The 13,207-nt window shown below is 29.1% G+C and overlaps 1 protein-coding gene and 1 long non-coding RNA gene across 2 annotated transcripts in view; both read left to right on the top strand.

Moving 5' to 3' along the window:
• Positions 1–13,207, top strand: part of LOC129987698 (uncharacterized) — a 145,236-nt gene that overhangs the window by 59,905 nt on the left and 72,124 nt on the right. The window lies entirely within an intron of this gene.
• On the top strand, positions 229–5,986 carry LOC129988762 (uncharacterized). Its single transcript, XR_008785683.1, has 4 exons — positions 229–251; positions 1,652–1,672; positions 3,364–3,426; positions 5,878–5,986. It is a non-coding gene; the product is annotated as an uncharacterized LOC129988762 (long non-coding RNA).

Raw genomic sequence — 13,207 nt, 5'->3', positions numbered from 1 at the left:
GATACTTTAAATAATGTTTAGTAATGAAGAAACTCTAACACAAAAAGCAGAATAATAATAGCACCTTTTCACGAATTGAAAGAAACATTGTAATTTCAGAAATTTATCTTTTAAAATGTATATAATTTAGAAAAATATTAATTGTAAACATTATTGTTTTATTTCCATTGCAAAAATAAATGTATTTTATTATAAAACATTTTTATTGCAAACAAAATTTTTTATTGCAGGAGATATGAAAGATCTTGTAGGTAAGGAATGTAAAAATATTTTCTTTTTTTTTCTTCATGTTATTGAAAGAATTCATTTAAAAATCAATTAAAATGAAGCAATCTAAGACAACCATTGGACAATTTTCTGTCTTTATAATTACACTGAAAAACAAATTTTAATGAATTATCTGTTTTTTAGCGCATATTGGACATTCCTTATAAAATCTAGAATGGGGAAAAATATTTAAAAATTATTTGCACCATCCTCTAATTTTAAGGAATTAAAAAAATTTTGGGTTATATCAGCAACAATCTTTTTAAAAATTTCATTCATTTTTCAAAAAAATTCATAAAAAGGTAATTTTTTAGTGATTTATATTAGTTCTAAGCTTTATAAGTGTTTATACATTTATCAATGCAATATATTGAAAAATGTATTAATAAATATGTTGAAAAAAATTTCATGAAATTGAGATTTTCAAGATTAGTGTTTTTTTAAATCTATGGGTAATGAGATATTTTTTAATGTCATATTTTCTAATTTACTTTAAAATATAAAAATGACCTCTTATTTATTGAGAGACAGAAATCTTGTTTATCAATGTTATTAAACCATATAATTTTATCGCAACATTCTTTTTTTTTGACAACGTCGGCAAAAATTTACCTTTTAAGCATAGAAAGAATTATTAAAAATTTAAAAAAAAAAATTCTTTCAAACATTAATTTAAAAATAATATCATCGAGTAAATGAACGGTTTTGTAATTATTTTAATTTATGAATTCGGAGAAGCTAAAATTAAGGAATTAAAAGGAATTATTAAAAACTGAAAAAAAATCCTTTCAAATATTTATTTTTTGAAAATATTATTGATTAAATGAACGGTTTTCCAGTTATTTTAATTTACGAATTCGTAGCGGGTAAAATTAGGGAATTATTAAAAATTAGAAAAAAAATTCTTTCAAACATTTATTTTTTAAAATTATTATTGATTAAATTAGCGGTTCTCAAAATATTTTAATTTACGAATTCGGAAAAGCTAAAATTAAGGAATTAAAAGGAATCAATAATAATAATTAAAAAAAACATTCACTTTTTAAATATATTATTGATTAAATGAACAGTTTTACAGTTACTTTCATTTATGAATTCGGAGAAATTAATAAACTAATTTTCGATTGCAACAGAAAATTTTATACTTCCGTGACTAAAATGAAGAGCCATGCCATTTCCGCGATATTAATGGCAAAAATTTGCGGTTTCTTTTAGCATGTTTAGTAACTGGCTAGCCTTTAGTCCCAAATCATGCGGGCAAAAAAATTAATACTGAATACTCAAGTTTTGAATTTTCTGCTAACAAAATCTTTCGAATAATTGCGAGGAGAAAAAGATGATTTAATGTTTAATTGTGTTTTAATAAAATGTCTTTCTATTTTAGACTTAATCATGAAACTTCTTGGTAAGCATTTTTTTCTTAGAAATTAATCGAATGTAGATTATCAATACAAATAAATAAATTATTCATTTAACAAACTTAAAAAATACTAAGTTTCATTTGCTTATATTTAATGAATTTTTTAACGAAAGATTAAAGATTTCAAAATAGATCAGAGATATAATAAATTATATTAATTTTTTCAGCATTAAATATTAGGGTGCCCTATAAGTTTCTTTCCTATTTCTAAAATGAAATGAATACACAATATTTACTGTTTAAGACATTATTTATTTTGTTATATAAGAACCCTTTTGCTCTATAACATTTTTCCATCTCTCAGGAAGCCTCATTACATCTTATTTCCAAAATTGTTGTGTTTTGGACAAGAAATAATCCTCGAGGTGCGCTTTTATTTCCCAGATGGATTTAAAGCACTTACACGAAAAGAATTTTTTAAGGACAGAAAGAAGTAATAATCAGATGGAGCGAGATCTGGAGAGTATGCAGATGACCGTAAAAACATTCCAATCAAACTGTAACAGCTTCTCTGCAATATACAATATGTGGTCTCGTGTTGTCATGATGAAAAACAAAGCCCCGTAGGTTCATTAATTCTAGCAGGGTTTTTTTTTTGCTATGGCAGCTTTTAATTGTCCAATTGATGACAGTATTTTGTAGAATTTATTGTTTCACCTAGAGGAAGGTGGTAGTAGAAAATTACGCCTTTACAATCCCACCAAATAGACAAAATAATTTTTTGGGGGTGTAGTCACGACTTTGAGCCAATTGAAGGCCTATTGTCCTAACACCAAGTGCGTTTTCTATGCACATTTCCATATAAAATCCTAGTTTCGTCTCCAGTGATGCCGTCTTCATAGCGTAAATGTCGCCTTCCGATACCCATGTTTAATGCTGTGGATAAAAATCTTAAAAGAGGCTGTGACACAAACGAAAAGTACTGTAAAAGAATTCTGGGAAGTATGAAACCAAAGACATTGACGGCTAATAGATAAGTTTGCATGTTTGCACAAGCAGAACCAGGTAGGGCCATTCATAGTGCGATGCGAAAGAAACTTTTGGGAATCCTAATTTAAACATGATTATTTGACTGTTAAGGAAAATAATACTGTATTTAATAATGAAACCAGTAATCAATAATTGTACTTAATTTACAATTTAATAAAACCAGTTTTAATTTAATTGTTCCGTTGTAATTAGCTTCAATTGTTCTGTCGAATTTACTTTAAAAATTAGTATTTTTGTTAGTAGATGTTTTGATTTCTTGAATACTCAAATGGATACTAAGATTTTAAAATAAAAAAGCTTTTTACATTATATAGATAAATAATATAACTATATTTCGCAAATAATAAAAACGAATGGGCGTGTTAGATATATATTTGCGCTCTGCGGGCCAGACTGTTTAATTAGAGCTACCAAATTTGATAGCGGTTTCATTTTTGAGCTGTTTTTACAAATGCACATTATAAAGAGGAGATATGCATCTTGAAGCAGTTTTTAGACTTTGTTGCTTTCGCTAAACGGTCTGTTATGTCCAGCGCCAACACGTACTCATTTTTTTTAATTATTAGAAGATATATTGGATAAACTGACTTTCAAAATCAATTTTTGATGAAATATAAATGTTTATTTTCCTTAACAATCCAAAAGTGTTTTATTTTAATTTATACTTTTTTTGCTCTTTGTTTTAGCAAAATTGTTTAAATACTTAAACATGTGAATGAGTCGTCTGCATCTATTTTTTAACTAAACAGGTAAATATCATATCAAATCCTCTTTGAATTGAAAAAAAAATACTTATGTCGAATGTTTTTAAAAATTGTTCTTCAGTTTTAATTTCTATCTATTAGAATGAAAAAGAGCAAAATAGTACAGCACATTCTGTTACCTTTCAAAAACAATCCTTTTGCTATAATAATTTGAGTTAAATGTTTCGTCATTTTAATTGGTGTTTACACAAACTTTTATGAATCAATAGAAATAAATTACCAAAATTGAAAGAAAGGAAGTAGAATGGGAACGATCATCGAAATGCAATTATGCGAGCCGAAACCGATGTAATTTTATATATTTTAATTTTAAAATTTTGCTGTTTAGAATAAATGGATTTTGAATAATCTTATGAATTTTGATATTAAAATGCTTCCTTAATGCTTCTCGAAAACGTTTGTTCTAGATTTGGATACATATTTCCTATTTATATCTAATTTTCTATTCTCACGTTCCTGATTATAAAATGTTCAGTACTATGAAAGTTGAATGAACATAAGTTCTCTGATGAATTAAAGGGCACATATTGTATATAAACATATATTTAATGATCCTTGATGATCATCTCTCTTGCCAATTAAACATAAATTAGCACATTTTTCGATGTAAAAAGTCAATGAAAACTATTAGAACGCTCATGATGACAGGAGTTGAAAACGCTCAATTAAACAACATAAACTGTATATATGGGCTAATTATTTTACAGAACAGGACAAAAAAAATTGAATGAAACTTCATGGATAGGTCGGACATATACAGAACAAGTCAATGTTTCCCACAAGCCTTTGGATAAACTCAATATATGAAAGCTGGAGGCAGCGCTTTGCTTTTTATTTTCCCGTATACTTAGTATAGAGAAAGTATAAAAATCACCAAAAAATTTGAAATCGAGATTTTGGCGAAGCTGCATGTTTTAGACCCACCTGAGTTTGAAAAAAACATTTTATGAAAAATGTCCGTCTGCCTGTCTGTGACAAAGGTAACTCAAAAACGCTTTAAGCTAAATGGTTGAAATTCGGTATACTATCTTTATATCAAATTTGCAGATTTCAATCAAATTTTGAGTAAAATCTGATCAGAGGAAGATCTTCTATCCGTCTGTTCGAATATAACACGATATGAAGTTTTAGTAGATGACCAAATGAAGTTTAGTAGGTGAAAATCGCAAAAATGTAGGATATACGAGAATTAAAACTGTAAAAAATAAAATAAAAAATAAACTGTTTGAGGAAAATACAAGCTTTTATTTTCCTAGAACAATTTACGTACGAGAAGGCTTTTTCTTCTCGACTACCTTCTTCCTTATCCTCGCATTCATAGGGCTATTCTCTTTTCCAGGCTCATTGTCTCCTCTACGTGTATTATTGCGATTTTCACTGACTAAACGATACCTGCGACGATAAACGATGCCTATTATCACCTCTCTGAATTTATCTTTCGAATTTGGCAAGATTTGAAAACACCGTTACCAATATTGTTGTTGATGTTTCCTCCAACTCATTTTATTTTTCTAGAATACCTTAAGAACTCTAAAATTTTTACACTATTGTTATATCAAATTAAAGAGTATGAAATTCCTTACATTTTCAAGCCTTTATTTTTCTTCAAGTTTTAATATTTTTCCAGATAAGGATTCTAAACTACTTTTTCGTTTTCAGTAATTTACGGTAATAGGCACTTTACCTACATGAAAGAAAACTATTAAGAATATTCTTTCACCTAAAAAAAAATTCATAGTTGAAACTTCATTTGTTATTTTTTAATTAATTTTTTACAGTTTCCAACAATTCTCATACGCTCTATATTTTTGCGATTTTCACCTATTAAAACTCTTTTTGGAACCTATGTCGGAAGGTGATTTTTTTATCCTTTCGATGTCTATTATCACCTTTCTGAATTTGTCGGTCAAATTCGGCAACACCCTGTATAAGATGATTCTTTAGAAATAAAAATGTCAGATCTCATGGAGACCCATTACTAGATCCTGGAAATGAGCCTGAGTCTGTGTTGTGTCATTTTACTTTCCATTAGTACCAAAAATCTTAAACTTTCAAAGCCTAAAGGAAAAAGGATTTTTCTAATTACTTTATAGTGAGGACAATTAGGCACGCAATTCGTGAGTGTTCCATCATCTAAATTACATTCAAAGATGGGTTGCTTTCAAAAAAAAATCTGGCTCAATGAACGGGAAAACCGTCATGTGATGTCAACAGTTGATTCAAATAAAAATCTCCCAACCAAAGTTTTGTCATCACAACAAGTGAAAAATATTATAAAAATACAAATACATAATATTTTTCATATATCTCATACATAACAAAACTGATAAAATTGGATAATAGATTCCACTGGAGTGTCCTATTCTTTTCAATTTTGATTTCATTTTAATTTCTACTAAAGCAATTTACTTTTTAACAATTGATTTCTTTTTCCAGATGGAGTTAAGAAGTCGACAGACACCCTGTATTCCAAATTTACTGCTTCTTGAATGAGATTGTACCATTTAATTTTTAAAAACAATAAATATTGAAATTTATTGGTGTATTTTATTTGTTGATTGACAATACATATATTGTATATTTTTTGTTGATTAAACGATAAGAGGCGAAAAATGATCTGTAAATGTATGTGTATGGAAAATTATGTAAAAGACATGACACTAATACACATGATATCAATGACATGAATATTTAAATGAAATGAAAATATTTTACTTATTATCATGCATTTTCAAATTGAAACAAACTATGTTTACATGGATAAATTTAAAATGCCTTTTATTTTGAAAATTTTCCAAGGAGCTTTATTGAACATTTTAATTTATTCGATATTCCTATGAAATATATGTAAAAATTGATGCATTTTTGCAATAATTTTTATAGAATTTGAAACAAAAAGGACATGTTACAATCAATGAATAATGGATTACAGCAATGAATAAAAGCGTTGGAAACGTCCAATTTGTAACTAACCATATTTGATCTTTGGTATGACATAATTTGATTGAAAGAATTTTCTTAATATGGTTAGATTAATAGAATTTATTGTAGAAAACTATTATTAACACGAATATATAAATTTTCAATCAAAAATTGATTGGGCATTTTTTTGGCATTTCTTTTAATTTAAAAACATGCCTTTCAGTGGCATACAGAGTGTGTAATAGAATATACTGAGTGTCAAAATTTAATGAAGCCTATAATACAAAGGAATAGCTATATTTGAGATTTTAATTTTTGAGATTATTATTATTATTATTTTGCTTAATGTTTAAATGCTTTAAACATATGAAAAATGATAGCAACAATCATATAAACAACATATAGAAACAAACAAACAAAAAAATAGTAAATAACACAGATAGATTAATTTGCTCAAATATTTCACAAATAATGAGATATTTTAATACATTCATAAAATATTTTTGAGAGATTTCGGCCTTTATTGTTTATTGCGCCGAAAGTATATACACTTTGGAATTCAGTGAGCTTCCAAAATGTGTGGTTAGAAGCACTAAAATTGTCTGTTACTCGTGCTTTAATCATTTTTCTTTTGCTTTAATCTTTTTTTCTTTTGGTCTGCTCCCTCATACGTGCGCTCCTGTTCAGCTACAGAACAGGAGGGTGTCAGGTTCGAGACCTGATTCCACCTAAAAACGGCCGTGTAAGGAGGTTTGGGGCACGTTAAATCCGTCAGTGCCAAACGTCTTCCTACTGGTGTGGTGTGGTGTGGAATCTTGGTGATGGTGTCTGAGCTCAGACGTCATCCGACCCGGGTTCAGAATTGCGAGGGCCGTCCCGCAATAGCCCTAGTGCTGCTTTAAAAAATGAAATGTTAATCTAACTAAACTTTGGCCATATATGTACCACATTTGGCACATATGTACCTAGGATTTTGGAACACTTGCATATTTAATTTTAATTTTAGGATTATAAATTATTAAAACCAAACGTAATTAAAATTTGGCATTTGTCTACGATAATTATCAAAAATATAATTGCAGAAAATTGATTTTTATACAATTTTAAAATTTTAAAGAAGTGCCATTTTAATGATACCAATTAATTAGCCTGTAATTTTTTGAAAGAATTTTTGCATTATTTTTAGCAATAGATTTCATTTTATTGTTGCATTGAAATTCAAATTGGTTTCCTTGTTTCATCGAATATTTAATTAAAGGATTTTCTTCTTTTGCTAAAAGCCAAACAAATTCTACTTGGATCAGTGCCGTTTATATGAATAATCAGATAATGAAATTGTATTACATCAGAAGTAATTACAAAATTGAGAGATGAATTACACGGAGAGTGATGTATTAGTGACGCTGTGACTCACGGGACTCGACTCTATTAGATTTGTTTACACACAGAATAAATAAAACAGGTATATTGTTATAAAAATAATATAGCTTTGATACCCAAAAAATTTTAAGTTTAAAAATATTGCACTAAGGGCCAAGTTGCGCTAGTTGAATCTAGATTGAATCTAGATTCATTCACTTGTTGAATCTAGATGCGCTTGTTGAATCTAGATTCTTCTTGAATCTAGATTCATTATTTGAATCTAGATTCAAACAATGGTTGAGAAAAGCAGAAAAAATAAGCAATAACTGTCACCAGGTCCTACTTCATTAAGAGGAAATTTTAAATTGCTGAATGCATGCAATTTGAATTCATACTTAATTAACAGAATATGCTTTTTTCTATTTTTGACAGTGCTCCTAAGCAATAACCAATAGGAGATTCTCCTTGAATAAAAGTGTGGTGAAACATAAGAATAGAAATTTAAGAAGGTGCAGAATACTGCATTACATTCTTTGACTTAATTCTAAAATAATACAAAAAAATGCCTTCTGTTAGGATTAATACCAGAAGAGCCGATTCTGGTGACAAGCCATCAGAAAACAGCTGAAAATATTTCACTTTAGATTGAATTGAATGTTTAAACAGAAATGAAGAACAAAAGGGCGGAATTTAAAAATACAAAATGAATTTTAAAACTGCTATAAAGCGATCGATCAAACTATTTTGATATTGTTTTTGAATGAATTTCTCAGTAGTCACGATGAAGGAGTTTGTAGTGCTTTTCTAAGTACTCTTAGCAGTATCGGGTAAGTTATAACAATAATGCATCTTATATTTAAAAGTGAAATGTTGTCTTTTTAGAAAAATCTTTTTAAAAATATTTCTTATCAAAGTGACGACAATGATAATTTTTCATTTTAATATCTACACAGTGTACAAAATATTGAAAGCTTTTTCATTCCTGTTTGACAAAAAGTAACTGGGCGTATACGAAGCCAGTGACGAACAAGTTCTTTTATCCAATAAAAATCTTTTTACTCCTAATTGTTCTATGATGAATCAGAAGAAAAAATGATTGTTTGGAGAATTAAGTTTGGCCTTTATGGAAGAAGTTTGAAGCTAGACAAAGTATCATAACCGAAATGATGGAAAATTTCAACATTTAGGAATTTTCATTTATTAAACTTATTTATTGCTGTAAAATTGCAGCAAGTATTTTGGGTTCATTTATTGTGCTAATAAATCTGTAAATGAAAATATAAAGAGTAAACAATGCCAAATATTGCTTTATATTAAGCTAACGAAATTCGATATTTAAATGTATTTAAAAATTGCCTGATTTTATTAAAAATAAAATTTATAAATTGATTTTCCGGTAATTTTTTTTGAAGATATACGATTTTACCACAGAAATTTAGTTGTATTAGAGATTTAGACTCATTTTCAGGATTCTTCAATTTTTTTTATTCCATCCTCATTTTATTTTTCATCCAATATTCATGACTTTTGTATTGTTGACTTTTCCTATAACTTGCTATGTCTTGGTTATTTATTTTGAGAAGTCATTATTAAAATATTTTTGTAGCAGTTACATTACTCCAACTTCTTTTTTGGATAATAGATGGCGATGCCTGATTACGCATCCCATAGTGCATTGTGATTGTAATTATTATGGGATGAGATGGATGCTGTTCTGTAAAAGAGATGTGAGCGTTAATGTCTTGTCTTGTCTTTCGTATTTGTGTTTGTTTTGTGTGAAATGTGATCATTAAAGAAATGTTCCCGAAAACATGGGTCATATTGATTCCACTGCACGAATCATAATGATCTTCATTCCACCACATTGTATATTTTCTAAAAGCGAGATTAGAAACTAATTATGATATTTTTAATTTTCAGATTCCATTAAATAATAATATTTGTCTTATATCAAGCTTACAAATGGGAAAATTATTTACGGAATATTATGAAATTTAGTTTCAGATTATTTGTGAAATTATGAAATATTTATATATTTTTCATGAATGCTCTAACTAAAAGAAAAGTTATTACTTTAAGCGAATACTCTTTTCGTCTAAGGGGAGTAGCAGGGAAAATAACGTTATTTGTACTTTAATTTGTGTAGCGGAAATTCACCCAATAGGATTACAGCTTCTGAAAGTAAATATGAATCAGAGGTAGCAAAACTCAACCATAGTATGAGACAACACTTGCAGAAACTTACACCATAAGCAGACAGAAAACAACAATAGTACTCAATAGTGTCATTATCACCACTCTAAAGAGAAAACTCACTTGACTCCTGTGAGATCCTGTGCTTATATAGTCTATGGTATAAGATATAAAACTTCCATTACCAAAACTCGATTGTTAATAGAGATATCGGGAAAATTCCAGTATTTTCCATAACTATTCTGTCCCCAAAGTTACCAAATTTCACCATGTTGCAAAATAGTCTCCTAGGTATCATTGACGTGACAACTAGTTGATACTCATTAAAATATTTTTTAAAAAATCTCTCATTTGAGACTCACATTGCTAAAAAACAATAAAATATAGATTCTTAAAACTATGAACGATATAAGTAGAAAACTATAAATGAGTTTTATTTCATAATTTCTGAAGTAATGTAGGTGATTCATTTTAAGAAAAACGTTAGATTCCTTTCTATGCACAATAACAAACTTGGCCAAAATTTCTCTATAGACAGTTTATGCATCACTCCGTTCAAATGCATGTGAGCACGATAAAAAGCTTGGCCAAAATTTCTCTATAGACAATTTATCCATCACTCCGTTTATGTGCATGTGAGCTCGATAACAAACTTGGCCAAAATTTCTCTATAGACAATTTATCCATCACTCCGTTTATGTGCATGTGAGCTCGATAACAAACTTGGCCAAAATTTCTCTATAGACAATTTATCCATCACTCCGTTTATGTGCATGTGAGCTCGATAACAAACTTGGCCAAAATTTCTCTATAGACAATTTATCCATCACTCCGTTTATGTGCATGTGAGCTCGATAGATATAGCTCATATGCACTATGAGCTCTTAGATATTTTTATCATTATCATATATAATTAAATGATTTATCAAAATTTGATACAATTTATTCCATGAAAAATTACTTATTCCATTTTTGAAAACTATGATTCTTTTAAATAGATAATTTGGAAGCATTGAAAGGTAAGATAATTTTAATAAATTATATTCTTTAACTTAATTTAATTCCCAGATTTAATTAACTACAAACTCTACGTTAAGAGATTTCCTTTCAAATTATTTTCAGAAATGATTGTGACTTTCATCGATATTTTGAATAATCCGTTTTATTGAACCGTGTCACGTTTCCTATTCCCATATTTAAAATTGCCACTGATGCCCTCACCAATGCCCCAATGCCTTCTTATTTCCTCACATCTGAAAAGTAGAAATAAAAAAGCATCGAACTTTCTAACTATTCATCAATAAGATTTCAATGAATTTCTAAGTTTCTATTCCCCCCCGGGTCGAAATTCAAACATTTTTCAAATCACGACTTTCTGCCTGCCAGAAATTCTTCTCTCTTTGGGTACGTCAGCCAAAATACGGGGTGATCAAGTCGGAAAAGATTGAATTATTTGACCTATACATCAAAATGTTAAATATCCATCATATTTCAAGCACAGTCTGGCAAAGAAAAATCTATTTATCTGTCTATGCAGCATATACATTTCATGGGATCTTATTTTTAGTCTTATAGATTGTTTATCAAAATCACGATATAATAAATGAAATCACCTGTGATTAAATATCTTTTATGATGAAGAATGTATATGGAACTTCTTGTGTACGTCCCACCACCCCGACACCACTGATCGAAGAAGTATCAACATATGGATATGGAGTTTTATGGTTTTAAAAATGTTGGATCAAAATTATTTTAGTGATCATTTTTTTCAGCTTAGAGGTATCAAAAATCACCAGGTAGCATGTCAACAGATGTAACAAAACTGCACACATAGTCACATAAGGCGGCGATTTTCTTAAGTCAGTGTACCAAAAGACAATGCTGTGCACCTAGTGCTTTCGTGATTCCATACTTTGACACTTATTTTTATATCAACATGAACAAAGAAGGAATGTGAAATTCATGTGAAACTTGCCAAAGAGGTCGCAAAGACATTGCACATTATTTAAAGATATTGTTACGGCAAATCGTAAAAAAATGTTCTAAGTGGCAAGAACTCTTCAAGAGTGGAAGATACTTCCTGAAAGACGACACTTAATCCAAAGTGAACTGCGGAACGTTGCTTGACTTGCTTTGAGGGGTGAACTTCCTGAGCAAATTCTAGATACGTTAATGAATTTTCTTGCGGTATCAAGGCATTACTTGAAAGTGACAGGTGTCCAAGTAGTTAAATAACGCAAGTGTTTTAAAACAGAGGAAGTGAAATTCTCCTCCTGTATAATAAGTTTTTAGGCAAACGTTTTCGAAAGGTATCCTGTAACTTTAATGAAGGATATAGAATAAAAACAAATGCCTATTACTGCCGAACGAATGTACTGATTATAAAATGAAGCATGAATTCTTCAATGAATTAGATTTTCGTATTTTGTGAATAATATATATTTTTCGAATAGTGTGTTTTCGAAAACTTTGAGAAATACTTTTTCACTGATGTTCTGTAATCAGTGTATAATTAAGTTAATTTACTCGGAAAAGTTATTAAAATATTATCGAAAGGAAGTCGGATAAATGTATATTGCTAATAATTGCAATCATCAACTCATGAAATATACACTCATTTTAGATTAGCCTTCATATATTCATAAATATATTGAGTGTGATACATTTGAAGGAAACTTCCGATTGAAGGCTTATGAGCGATAATTTTGGATGCCTTTGAAAAAAAAAGATATCAAAATATTTTCAACTAATAACTGCAATCAGCTGTCATAGAGCATGCATACATCAGAGATTAGTTTTCATATATTCATGAATATATTGAGAGTGATACGTTTCATGGAAATTTCCCTGAAAACCTTATGAGCGATATATATATATTTAATCTAGACTGTCTATTATTGTAGATCTATCAGCAAGCATAACATCATAACGTGTAGAGTGCTCCGCCGACAACCATTAGAGATTGGTGCCACATGGTAGTTGCTGTTTTTGTATATTTCAAGCATTTGTCAAACTTGTGGCAACACTATTAAAAAAAACTCGCGACAACATTTTCACGGTGCTCTGCAGCACGAGTTTCTTAAAGAATTCTTTCGTTTTTGGTTATGGTAAATTTTTTAAGGATATTTTTTAAATAAACGTTGGTGTTGTTAAAACTTCTGGTTCTTCTTAATTTGAAAGCGCATAAGCCACTTTACCTTAATTTCCGCACCATAATAACTGGTGACCTGCTGTTTAAATTTAATAATCAGGAATTTAGTATTTAAAATTTTGTTTTTTTCGAATG

This window comes from Argiope bruennichi, chromosome 10, assembly GCF_947563725.1.
Source record: "Argiope bruennichi chromosome 10, qqArgBrue1.1, whole genome shotgun sequence".
NCBI classification, from domain to species: Eukaryota; Metazoa; Arthropoda; class Arachnida; order Araneae; family Araneidae; genus Argiope; species Argiope bruennichi.
The sequence above is the reverse complement of the archived record's forward strand: the minus strand, read 5'-3'. Positions and strand labels throughout refer to the sequence as shown.